Raw genomic sequence first — 12,763 nt, forward strand, 5'->3', positions numbered from 1 at the left:
TGAATAAACCCAATATCAAGCATCCCCTGAAGTTGTAACTTAAGCTCCTTGAGTTCTGCTGGAGCCATCCTATATGGAGCTTTAGAAACAGGTTCGACTCCAGGTGCCAAATCAATCACAAAGTCAATCTCTCGCTGTGGCGGCAATCCCGGCAACTCCTCGGGAAACACATCAAGAAAATCTTTCACCACCCGGACTACCTCAGGCCCAAATGTTTCAGGTCTGCTGGAGTCAATCACCACCGCTAGAAATCCTACACAACCATCGCATAGTAAATCTCTAGCCCTCAGCATAGAAATAACTGGGATTCGAGACCCCTGAATTGACCCAACATAAACAAATGGATCTTCACCTTCAGGCTGAAAGTCACCATTTTACGCCTACAATCTATACTGGCTGAATACTTGGATAAAAAATCCATTCCCAGTGTAATATCAAACTCCGTTAATTTCAATTCTATAAGGTCAATACTCAATTCCCTATCTTCGATCCTCATTGGCATAGATCTAATGCGCCTATTTAAGATATCCAATTCCCCGCTAGGCATTAGGGTTCCAAACCCTCTTACAAGAAAATCATAAAGTCTATCCAAAAGATTAAATACTCTCGATACTACATACGAGTATATAGTTACAAAGTCAAATAATACATTAAAATGGGAGTTGCTGATAAGAAGCTAACCTTTCACCATAGAAGGACTGGATGCAACATCAGCCTGAGTAATAACAAATGTCTGAGCAAGTACAGGCTTTACTTCCAGCTTCTGCTTATCTTTCTTTGCCTGAGGGCAATTTCTCTTAAAGTGCCCAACCATGCCACACAGGAAGCATGCTTTTCGGTTGCACTCTCCGGGATGATGTTTCTTGCATCGCGGGCACTCAGGGTAAGAATAATCCTTGCGTACACCCTTGCCTTGATTTCCTCGGAACCGCTTGTTCCGTTTTAAACCCACCACTGACATCGTAGGTTTACTCTTCTGCTCAACCATGGAGCCCCTACCACCTCTGCCATAACTAGAAATATGGCAAGCGGTATCCCGATTTCGTGGCATAATCTCTTGAGGTCTTAAAATACATTCTTTAGGGCTCCCAGTCCAGAGAGCATTCTTCATATCTGAATCTCCCTGAAGGACTGTAGGTTCATTTATCCAAATTTTTCCATGCAATGATCCCACTTGATTATCAGCCATACTATGCTCTGCTGGTAATTCCGAATGGAGAATGCCTGGCATATGAGGTAAAGATAGTACAGGAAACCTTTGTTGTTTCAACCTCTGAATCTCCTCATCGTGTCGTTGAATCATAGCTTCCATTTCTGCGAATCTTTGCTCCAACCCCCACGGAGTCTGTGACGAACGACCATCACTCCCATCAGAAGCCATCCAAAGGCTTTCACCTTGGTTGCGGGGAGAACTCAAACTCCATTCTCTCCAACCGTTACTAGCCCTGACCACACTATCCAGACTCCCCATATTGCACCGGGTGTCCATACTATAGGACAAACCTGTCAATTAGTAAGTCAGTCTGGTCAGGCAACGATCCCATTACAAACTTTCTACCGCACTTATGGATTCTAAGGTAACGCACTTTAAAATAATTAATTAAAATCTAATATGCTTCCTAACATGCTCTCACATTCACAATTATTTAAAATACTAAACAAGTACGGGCTTACTGAACCGTCAATCGAGCTTTCTCTGATGAAGATTGTACATGTCATAGCAAGCTTCGGTAGACAAACCTGGCGGCTCTGATACCAAAATTGTAACGCCCTAATGCTAAGGCACGCTACAGTGCTTTTTCAATTATTGTGCAATCTTTGCTAATCAAAGATATTTCTCGAAAAACATGTTAAATAAAAACTTTTGCTTTAATTATTAAACTTTGTAGTATAATATAATATTTACAAATTCCGGGATCCCGTTTTCAAACTTTGTAAAATTTACTTTTCACATTATACATTTCAAAATACACAAGTTCTAGGTCGCACAACGACTTTCAAAATACAACTCCCAGATGTCCCGAGACCGAACACTCCAGGTCGCGCCGCTTGACATGTACAATCCCATCTGAGCTCGGGTTCACTCCTGTTCAGTCATAGCCTTTCCTTTACCTACACATGAAAGTAGAAACTGTGAGTCAACAGACTCAGTAAGAAATGCATATAACACATCATATAATTTCCGACCTGTAAATAGGCGCCCATACACCTATTTACAGAGCTTAACAGATGAGTATGAACGTTCTAACTAGGATACGACCATGTACCATGTACCACATGCACTCAGTATACCATCGTACTAGTGTAGGTATGGTATGGACCGCACCTTGAGTACCGTTAAGTGTTGTACCACAGACACCTCGTACCTTTCCGTACAAGTGCTGGTAACACCATGATGTACTTCTGAACATCATACACCTTACCAATGCACTCTGTACCACAACCGTACAAGTGTTGGTAGTGTATGAATCACAACAAATAAGCATGTATATATATTAACACATACATACATTCGAATATTCATATCACACATTATACACAGTTCTTACCTGTTTTCCGAATTCAAGTATGCTGGCCAACCTGAACGGAAATCTCGTGCTAGATGGATGCCCTAATCACAACAATTGCAACACAGATGAGTGACTCACTAAATCACTTTCCGGGACTTAAACTTGAAACTAAACGTTTCCCTACCGATAAACCTCATGGCAATACTCTAAATATCTCAAAATTGGCCAAAACTAAGGTTCTGGAAAATCCCCCAACAGGCCATCGGTTCCCAGCCGGCATCCGTGCAGGTCACCAACCGGTCGGCCGGTTGGTACGAGCCACCCGAACCGGAATTCGGTTCTCTTCTTTGGGAACCAAAAATCATCCCCCTTGATTCAATTCAATCCCAAACTTAACCAAACTCTCCAGTATACCTATACAATGCATAAACATCCATTTTCAACCAACAAATCACAGAACAAACCAATAATTCAATTTATGCCATTAAAGCTCAAAGCTTGAGTTTCAAAACTCAAGCTTGCTTAAAACCAACATCAAGCAATAAAATCAGCTACTAGGGACTTCAATCGACTTAAACCAACCCTAGAATTCGAACGCTAGGTACTTCAAACCTTAACAGCCCCTAATTAACAATATCACCAATTCAACCTAACTTTAAAACTTGAAAACTAAGAAGGGTTTCAATAGGGCTTACCTCCACTTGAGCCTAGCTTGAATCCTTAGCTGAAAAACTCCAAAATTCAGCAGCAAATTCCCTTAACCTTGCTGGTTTCGAAGAGGGAAAGGAGAAAGAAGAGAGAGTTCTTCTTATTTTGACTTTTCTTTGTTTTTTTTTTTTTTTTTACAAAATGAGATAAATGAGGGATAAGGTTAATTCATGGCTGAAATAAACATGCTAGGTGTCACTCCTTTAGGCAGCCACCTAAACCTTTACCAAATAAAATGACTAAAATGCCCTTAAGGTTATAACTTGGGTATTTCTAAAACTAGGGGTAAAATGGTCAAATCCCATAACCCCGATCAATCCCGATAATTTATTTTCTCTAAAATATTCCCCACTATGAAATAGGATTCTAAACTTACTCATGTGATCAATCTAGCCATCCATCGCATTTTCCATTGTCGCCGAGCAAAAATTACAAAAATAACATATTACACAAATAAACTAGATAATACCCCTAGAGTTTAATAAAATCTCCGGAATTGAGAAATTATAACTCTAATATTTATTTCTAAATATTGGGGTCCAAAATTAAATAAATTCATAAATAATAATAATATAATATAATTTAGTGCTAATTGCCTTTTCTAATCCACATACTAGAGCGGTCATTACATCATGACTATGTTCTCGAAGGCCTTCGTTGCTGGTTCCAAGGAAGTCGAGCTTTTAAAGAAGCAGAATGCCCAGCTTCAGGAGAACATCAAGAAGCTGAGGCAGGAAGCGACTAACAAGGACAAAGAGCACGAGGAATTCCATAACTAGCTCGAACTTGAAGCCAAGAACTCTAACTCGAAGATTGAGGAGATGTCTCGCGACTTGGAGGTCGAGAAGGAGAATGGAAAGAAGCAGTACGACCAAGCGGTCTCTGACTATATCTACACAACTCTTTCCAAGATTCCAGACTTCGACTTCTCGATCCTTGGGGCGGAGGCGGCTGAGATGTTTCGTGCGAGCAGTGGGTGCTCGAGGAGGACGTCGAGCCCGGTTCTGTCCATCCACTTCGGCCTGCAGGGGGCGAAGCTGGTCTTGGATTGCAATGTACTGATCGGTGGTCAGTTGGACAATACCCTCGGACACCGTTGCCGGAGTAAAGGGTGGAAAGTGCCCCGTTGTGGCCGTTGGTGTAGACGTTTCCCCGACATGAGGGCCTGTAGTTTCAGGGAATAGGTTGAGAGGTCTTACATTACCCCGACCTACTCCGCCGTTGATGACATCTACGGGAGGTACTCTGACTCCTGAAAGTGGAACGTTCATCATTCCAATGTTGATGGATTCGTTGTTAAGACCCCCGTTTTCTTGGTTTCCAGCCATTATGATTCTTTTTCTAAATTAGCAAGGAAGTATTTCTCGATTCCCACAGACGACGCCAAATGTTGTCGAGCAAATTTCGCAACACCAAAAATAAATAGTAACAATAATAATTATAATAATAATATGAAGAACAAGTGCGAGTATTCAACCTAGAATAACGAGTACTTGAACTGGGAACGTAAATGCTTAATGAAAACTGGAAATATGAAGAAGACAAGGGAATATAGTGGTTCAGTCAGATCACGATCTGCTTAGTCCACTGTTTCAAGGATTTCGTAGGTGTCCATTTCACGGTGGATCACTCCTTTATATACAAATCAAGTGTCTGATTATTTACAAGGATTGCATTCATTCCCAATCCATTCATACATTGATTTACAATAATTAAGCTAAAACGTAAACATTAATAAATGAAGAACAGTTTCTATTCGCTAAATACAGCAACATATGCGACTTCTATTGTGCGAGTTGGTTGTTCATATTCTTGCATAAGCTCGTAGGCTTAGGATACACCTATCATTCAGTTAAGTCTGAGATGTCTGCGTTCTTGTATAGTCACACTTAGGGACATCGTATAACGAGCTGATAGAACCTAGATATGCGAGTCTATATTGGTTCATCGAGGTTGTTGGGTCATCGGGACCAGCTCGCTTTATAGAGAATCGATCTCTATGCTTTCGCAGGAGGATTGAGAGATTACTTGCATATATCGTGGTATATGCGAGTTAAGTCCGTTCCTTGGTCCCACATAATGCGAGCCTTGCGAATGCGATTAGGCTTGGCCATATTCGCATCATCTCACTGAGTTTAGCTCGGGCGAGGTTTAAACTCGAGGAGTCCCCCATCGACATCTCAGCTTTCCTTAGGGAAATTGAGTACATGTGTCCTTTAAACAGGAGTCCGGTCTCGAGTTTCTAGGTGAGAAAAATCTCACTATAACAGATATGATTATTTGAACGATTTGTTTTGTAAAAGTAAATAAAATTATATGATATGACACTGACTTAACTGACTAAACAGCCACATAATTTTAATTTTGAGGGGAAGCAGTTTGAATGGAAGTAATGTATTATTTAACAAACTCACGTATTGACTTTCACACTCAGTTTCCATCATTTGCTTTAGAAAATTACCCCAAAAAAAGTTAGTCATTTTGTTCAAAAGTTGTCGTTTTTATTTATGGGTTGCATTGTTAAAACCTATTAAATAAATATATACGCCTGAAACAACTTCGTTAAAACCTATTAAATAAATATATACACTTGAAAAATTTATAATCATATGGAAATTTTGCCCATAACTATTAGGCTTAGGTGACGATTCTTCACAGTCAAAGTACGATTAATTATGCGATTCTTCTACCTTTATCTCTGTTGCAATCATCTTCCAATTCCTTTGGTTTTCTGCGAAAGTAATAAATAAATAATTTTCAATAGCAATTTCACCAACAATTCTTATTAGAAATGGTAAAAATCCAAACTTTAAGACCATGTTTGGTAGAATGTGGTTTAGAAAAAAAGTATTACCTTAATTATTGGGTCAGTTAAATCGTCGAGGACTTGGATCAATAGACGATCGGACAGCCATGAAAGCCCACATGCAGCTCCAATGGAGACCTTGTAAACCTGAAAAAATGAAATAAAAATCCAAACTTTTCAAGCCCAAAGGAAATAAAGTAAGAAATGAGTTTGAAATATATATATATATATGTTTATATCTATACCTCTCGTTCGTTAAATATGGGGATTTAGATCAAGACAACAGGGAAATTAGAGGACCCCAATTCGATCTTGAATGGGTTCATAGTTGTATCTTTTCTCTCCCCATGAAAATCATTAAAGACATAGCTAAGAAAATGTAAAATCCAATCTTCAGCAAGGGCCCTATCAATGGTGCTTTAATTAGCTCCAACATAAGTCCAATTTGAGATGCAATGACATATTCACCACCAAATCCTTCCTGAGACGAGTTTGGGATCAGAATTTTCTGAGCTATTTTGGCACTGATAACGTTGGATATTTTTGATTGGGTCAGAATAGAAAAGTCAAAACCATATGCATATATGTGAATAATGTATATTGTACAAAGACCTCAAAAGTAAGACAATTTAATTTACTTTTTCCAGTGGTGCGTATAAAGATGAGAGAGCATGGAATATCTGATCTCTCAACTATCAAAGATGTGTTTTGGATGATGAGAATCGATTTTTGATCGATGTCCATGACGATGAAGAAAAGTAGCAACTCTGTTGGGTGCGATAATGGTGGAGAAGACAATTGTTGTTTCGATTGATTCTAACGATTTTGACTGAAAGTGAGTCGAGGGTAAAAAGGGAATGAGGGATTAAAAAAATAATTTTTATTTTAAATATATATATGTAATAATATTATAAAATTAATAAAGAATATTCTAGGTAATTGAAATATTTTATTAAAGTTAACTTAGAAATCTAAAAAACCTATTTAGTTAGCAATATTCTTTAAAAGTTATTTTCTTAAGTTTAGGAGGAGATATGACACGAAATAGGATGCTAGGAACCAATAATACCTTTTAGCAATCCCTTTAGTTTTATGAAGATAGATAGTTACAAGTTAGTTAGACAATTTGTTATGGAAAACTTACATTTTAAATCATTAATTGGAATTAATTTTCAAAATTCTATTTAATACCTATATTATACCATTTTGGGTAACATTTTAAAATTAATTGATTTTTTTAATTTTGTATTAAAATGCACTACAAAAAAATAATTATATTTAGTAGCAATTTTTTAGTTACAACAAAAATTTTATATGACTAAAAGTGACTTTTTATTAGTTACAACAAAAAGTTACTTGTGACTAAAATATAATATTTAGATACAAGTTGTCACTAAATTAGTTTTAATCAGAACAAGTATTGTGACCAAAAATACATTTAGTCACAACAAATTTTAATTTTTGTAACTAATACTTTTAGTCATTGACCTTTTATTAGTCACAACATGCATAAGAATAATGATTTATAATTAGTTACAACTTTTTTACTTTTAGTCACAAATTTTGTTGTGACTAAAAGTAAATTTTTTTGTAGTGATCATGGGTCTATATTGTTTACAATTTAGTTGGGATTTTTTTTGTAGTGATCATGGGTCTATTTAATACCTATATTATACCATTTTGAGTAACATTTTAAAATTAATTGATTTTTTTAATTTTGTATTATAATGCACTACAAAAAAAAATAACTATATTTAGTGACACTTTTTTAGTTACAACAAAATTTTTATATAACTAAAAGTGACTTTTTATTAGTTACAACAAAAAATTACTTGTGACTAAAATATAATATTTAGATACAAGTTGTCACTAAATTAGTTTTAATCATAACAAGTATTGTGACCAAAAACACATTTAGTCACAACAAATTTTAATTTTTGTAATTAATACTTTTAGTCACTGACCTTTTATTAGTCACAACATGCATAAGAATTATGATTTATAATTAGTCACAATTTTTTTTACTTTTAGTCACAAATTTTGTTGTTACTAAAAGTAAATTTTTTTGTAGTGATCATGGGTCTATTTTGTTTACAATTTAGTTGAGATTTTGATTTTGATTTTTTATGCTGGGAGTGATTCAGTTTATTAGCATGTTATTTTGTGATTATTTTGGTTTTTTTTATTTGATTTAGTTTATTTATCATATAGTGTATATTGTATTTTTTTTATATTTGTTTTAGTTTATTGATTTGGTGATTAAAATAAATTTGAAAATTATTACAACGAATATTAAATATAAACTATATGAGTGACTCTCAATAAAATAAACTAGATGAATAACTAAAAAAGTCTATTAATATATAATATACTTAATAGTAACCTTTCTAACTTTCAATATATATATAGGGATATTGGCGGCTAAACCACCTGAACTTTACGGTTTGTAACACTTAACCACAAAAACCGAATTTTTGGCGGCTAAACTACCTAAACCCTAGTTCCGTTTTGCTCTGTACACTTCCGTCCAAAAATCACAGTTAAGTGCCACGGTGGACTGTCCACGTGTACGCACTTGTACACGTGGCAAATTTTTAGTGGTCCACGTAAATTTAATTTTAAAAAATCATTATAAATATTTAAAAAAAATAAAAAAACAATTTTTAAAAATTTTTTAAAAAAGAACTTTTTTTTTCTTTTTCTTTTTCTTTTTCTTTTTCTTTCTCTTTCTCTTTCTTCTGGAATCTCGACAGAGAACCCCTTCTTCTTCTTCTTCTTCTCTCACCTAGACCCTCCATAACCACCAATCCAGAAACCTTCCATCGCCACAAAAAATTAAAGTGTGTACTAACTTCTTCTTCATCTTTTTTTGGCTTAAAGGGGTGTGATGCTTCTGTTCTTCTGAACTCAACTTCCCCAAATTCAGGTGAAAAAGATGCCAACCCCAATCTAACACTCGGAGGTTTCCGCTTCATTGACAGCATAAAGAGCCTGCTAGAAGCAGCATGCCCTGGAATAGTTTCTTGTGCTGATATTATTGCTTTGGCTACAAGAGACGCCATAGTCAAAATAGTAAGAAACTCATTACTTTTTAAACCTAATTATCAAATCTAATTCCACCTGTTAAATTAATCATATATTCACCACTTTATAAATTTCTTATTGGCTTGGTCAGGGAGGTCCATCATGGAGTGTCCCAATAGGTAGAAGAGATGGGAGAATCTCAAACAGAACAGAGGCCAACAACATGATCCCAGCTCCCACTGCTAACTTCACCACTCTCTAGACACCTTTCTCCAACCAGGGTCTTGATCTTCAAGACTTGGTCTTGCTTTCAGGTAAATCTAATAATAATAATAATAACAATAATAATAATAATAATAATAATAATAATAATAATAATAATAATAATAATAATAACATTTGAATTCAGTAACCCCTTTAGAATATCATCATCATCAAATTTTCTTCTTCTTCTTCTATACTAGGTGCTCACACTATTGGAGTATCTCGCTATTCTTCATTCTCGAGTAGACTCAACAATTTTAGTGGTAGGGGACACCAAGACCCTGCTTTGGACAGTGAATATGCAGCAAATCTCAAGGCCAACAAGTGCAAAACTCTAAATGATAATACCACTTTGGTTGAGATGGACCCTGGAAGTCGCAAGTCATTTGACCTAGGTGAGAGAGAAATGTATGAGAACTTCTGGGTAGGGAATGGAGTGGTGGCGATGGAAGGTTTCTGGGTTTGTGGTTATGGAGGGTCTAGGTGAGAGAAGAAGAAGAAGAAGAAGAAGAAGAAGAAGAAGGGGTTCTCTGTCGAGATTCCAGAAGAAAGAGAAAGAGAAAGAAAAAGAAAAGGAAAAAGAGAAAAAAAAAAAGTTTTTTTTTAAAAAAAAATTTATAAATTGTTTTTTTTTTAATTTTTTTTTAAATATTGATAACTATTTTTTAAAATTAAATTTATGTGGACCACTAAAAATTTGCCACGGGTACAAGTGCATACACGTGGACAGTCCACTATGGCACTTAACTGTGATTTTTGGACGGAGGTGTGTAGAGCAAAACGGAACCAGGGTTTAGGTAGTTTAGCCGCCAAAAATTCGGTTTTTGTGGTTAAGTGTTACAAAATATAAAGTTCAGGAAGTTTAGCCGCCAATATCCCTATATATATATTTTGACATAGTCATTAGAATCACTCATGAAATTACGATGCTAAAATCTGCTATCAGCGCAGGACCCTTCTCAAACTAGGATAGCTCATCGTCTAATTGAAAAGCATGTTTTGCCAAACCATAGGCTACTAAATTCTTAACGCGAACCACATGAGACAATACTGCTCCAAAAATTTAGACAATAAGCTATTACATCTTCAAGTAGCCCCCCAGCATATTAAAAAATAAACTTCCATTATTAATAGTTGTTGACAGTGCTAGCAAAATTGAAAATAAAAATATCGCAACACCAAACCAATAACAAAGTTATATTAGAATGACAATCTTCAACATAAAAATTATTATACAATCTTATAATTTAACACAAAAATTATTTCACTAGCTCAACATTACTGAAAAAGTAGAAACCAAAAAAATTCTAAGTATAACTAGCCAAAGATAATGTCATTTTGCTCGTAACAACTTACTAGCACCCTACTAATTTAAAATTACTGAAAATTAATATCCAACATAATATGTTTAAAAAATTAAATTTATCGGCAAATTCTTTGTAATTGTAAGCCCTCCACAAAATCAACCTACAAAATAACAATAAATAAAACTATATTACCACACAATATAATGAAAAAATGATGGTAAATATAAAGACATAAAAAGACATGAAATACTTATCTGTTAATATTTAAAAGTCATTGAAGTAGAAGCCATGAGCACAAAATGGGTTACATTTCTTGCCCATTTACTATAGTAGAATTTACGTGGAATATGGGTTTTTTAAACCTTTTATAATAAATATGGCATAATTGACTATGGACACTTTATATGGCTTTTTTAAAGTTTGGGCATAGTTTATGGAATTTTAAAGCCCATACGGCTGGAATATATTTGTCAAAACCCATATTGTGTGTATTGTAGTTTCTTTAGGTTATTTTAGTAATTTTAGGTGTTTAAATTTTTTGGTTCAGTTTTTTTTTAACATAATTGTTTATTGTAGAGGGGTTTGCATGTAATCATCATGATTTGATGGTTGCTTTCCCATTTTAACTTACTTTTTCAGTTTTCAATTCATGCCTATAAACTCTAAACCGCCTATTTCATTATCTATCTCCCTCTCATTTTTCATTTCCCTCTCTCCTCTTTTCTTCTTCGTTTCGTCTTTGGTTTTCCTCTTTTTTTTTTTTTTTGGCTAGAGATTTTGGACGAGGATGACATTGCTCGGTTTACAACTTGAAGTTTGCATTGATCGGCTAATCTTCAAGGTATTCATGCTTTCTTTCCATTTCATCATTATTCAGATTTTAGGGTTTTTTTTCATTTTGATTTATGGGTTTGTTGAAGTATATTTTGTTGTTAATTGAGCTTCATTTATTCCTTTTTTTTTTCTCTTTACTGATTACCATTTTAATGTTTTTAGTTTTTAGTTGTTCTTCTTTTTTTAAAATGCATAAACCAAAGTGAATAGTGTGTTCATATTGGATTATTTGAGTATTTTTTTTTTGGTTTTGTTTTATGCTTTAGTATTTGGTTGTTTTGTTTTATTTTTTTAATTTCTGTTGTCAATCAGTGTTGCTGTTGTGTATTTTTTTTTTTTAAATTTTGTTTGTTTTTGGGTATGATTTATGTTGGTTTTAGTTATAAATCTTCTTTCATTTTTAGAATCTGGTTTTTGGGTATGTTTTATTTGATGATTTTAGTAATTTTGGGTTTTAGAGTCAATGTGCTGTAATAATTTTTGGCTTTCTTGTGTAATCTGAAAAGCTATGTATTTACTGATGAAAAGCTATGTAGGGCTTTTATTTTGCATGAAGAAATTGTTGTTGTGTTTGAGTAGTTATAAATTTTGTTTAATTTATAAAAACTGGTTTTTGCTGTGTGTTTATTTGTTGTTTTTTAGGGTTTTCGTGTGTTCATTGTTGTTTATTGTTGGACATTTCATTTTGTGTTTTTTTTTTACAAGAACTTTGTTATTAAAGTTTCATATGTACTGTTTATTTTGAGTTTTCCTTTTTAGCACACAGTTCGTGTTTTTTATTTTTTTTGTTGTTTTTTATATTGGTTTTAATGGTTGTCATGGTTGAGTTTTTGTTGTTTACGGTGGTGTTATCAATGATGATGACTTGGTTGTTTGGGCATTACGGGCTTTTTTGGGTGTGGGAGTGGATTTGAGGTTTGAGGTTGCAAAATAAATCTCATATGGAAAACCAGTTTCTAGATTTTGGTAACAGTTTTATAAATTGGTTAGAATTGATGCAGTGGATATTTGGGATCCTTGGATTTTTGGTGTGTGAGGGGTTTTAATGTTCAGGTTGCAAAATAATGCAGATATTGAGAATCTGTTTTTTCAACTTTATCATACCTGTTTGAAAACCTTTTTGACCATACCTAATTTTGAAACATGTCAAAAACCAGTTTTTGGAGATTGATTTGTGTTATTTGTGTGTTCTGTGATTTTTGGTGTGTGGGTGGTTTTAAGGTTGAGGTTGAGGTATGTTACTATTAGTTTTATTGTTTAGTTATTTACTGATGCAGAAATTGTTGTTATGTTTTTTTGTTTTGGTTTTT

General features: G+C 34.5%; 1 long non-coding RNA gene and 1 pseudogene across 1 annotated transcript; one reads left to right on the forward strand and one right to left on the reverse strand.

Moving 5' to 3' along the window:
• Window positions 1-5,749: 5,749 nt before the first annotated feature.
• LOC115712622 (uncharacterized) lies at window positions 5,750-6,775 on the reverse strand. Its single transcript, XR_004010900.2, has 3 exons — window positions 6,270-6,775; window positions 6,073-6,171; window positions 5,750-5,949 (listed from the first exon to the last, which is right to left on the reverse strand). It is a non-coding gene; the product is annotated as an uncharacterized LOC115712622 (long non-coding RNA).
• Window positions 6,776-8,694: 1,919 nt separating this feature from the next.
• On the forward strand, window positions 8,695-9,949 carry LOC115713371 (peroxidase 3-like; annotated as a pseudogene).
• Window positions 9,950-12,763: the final 2,814 nt, after the last annotated feature.

This window comes from Cannabis sativa, chromosome 4 (genome assembly GCF_029168945.1).
Source record: "Cannabis sativa cultivar Pink pepper isolate KNU-18-1 chromosome 4, ASM2916894v1, whole genome shotgun sequence".
NCBI classification, from domain to species: Eukaryota; Viridiplantae; Streptophyta; class Magnoliopsida; order Rosales; family Cannabaceae; genus Cannabis; species Cannabis sativa.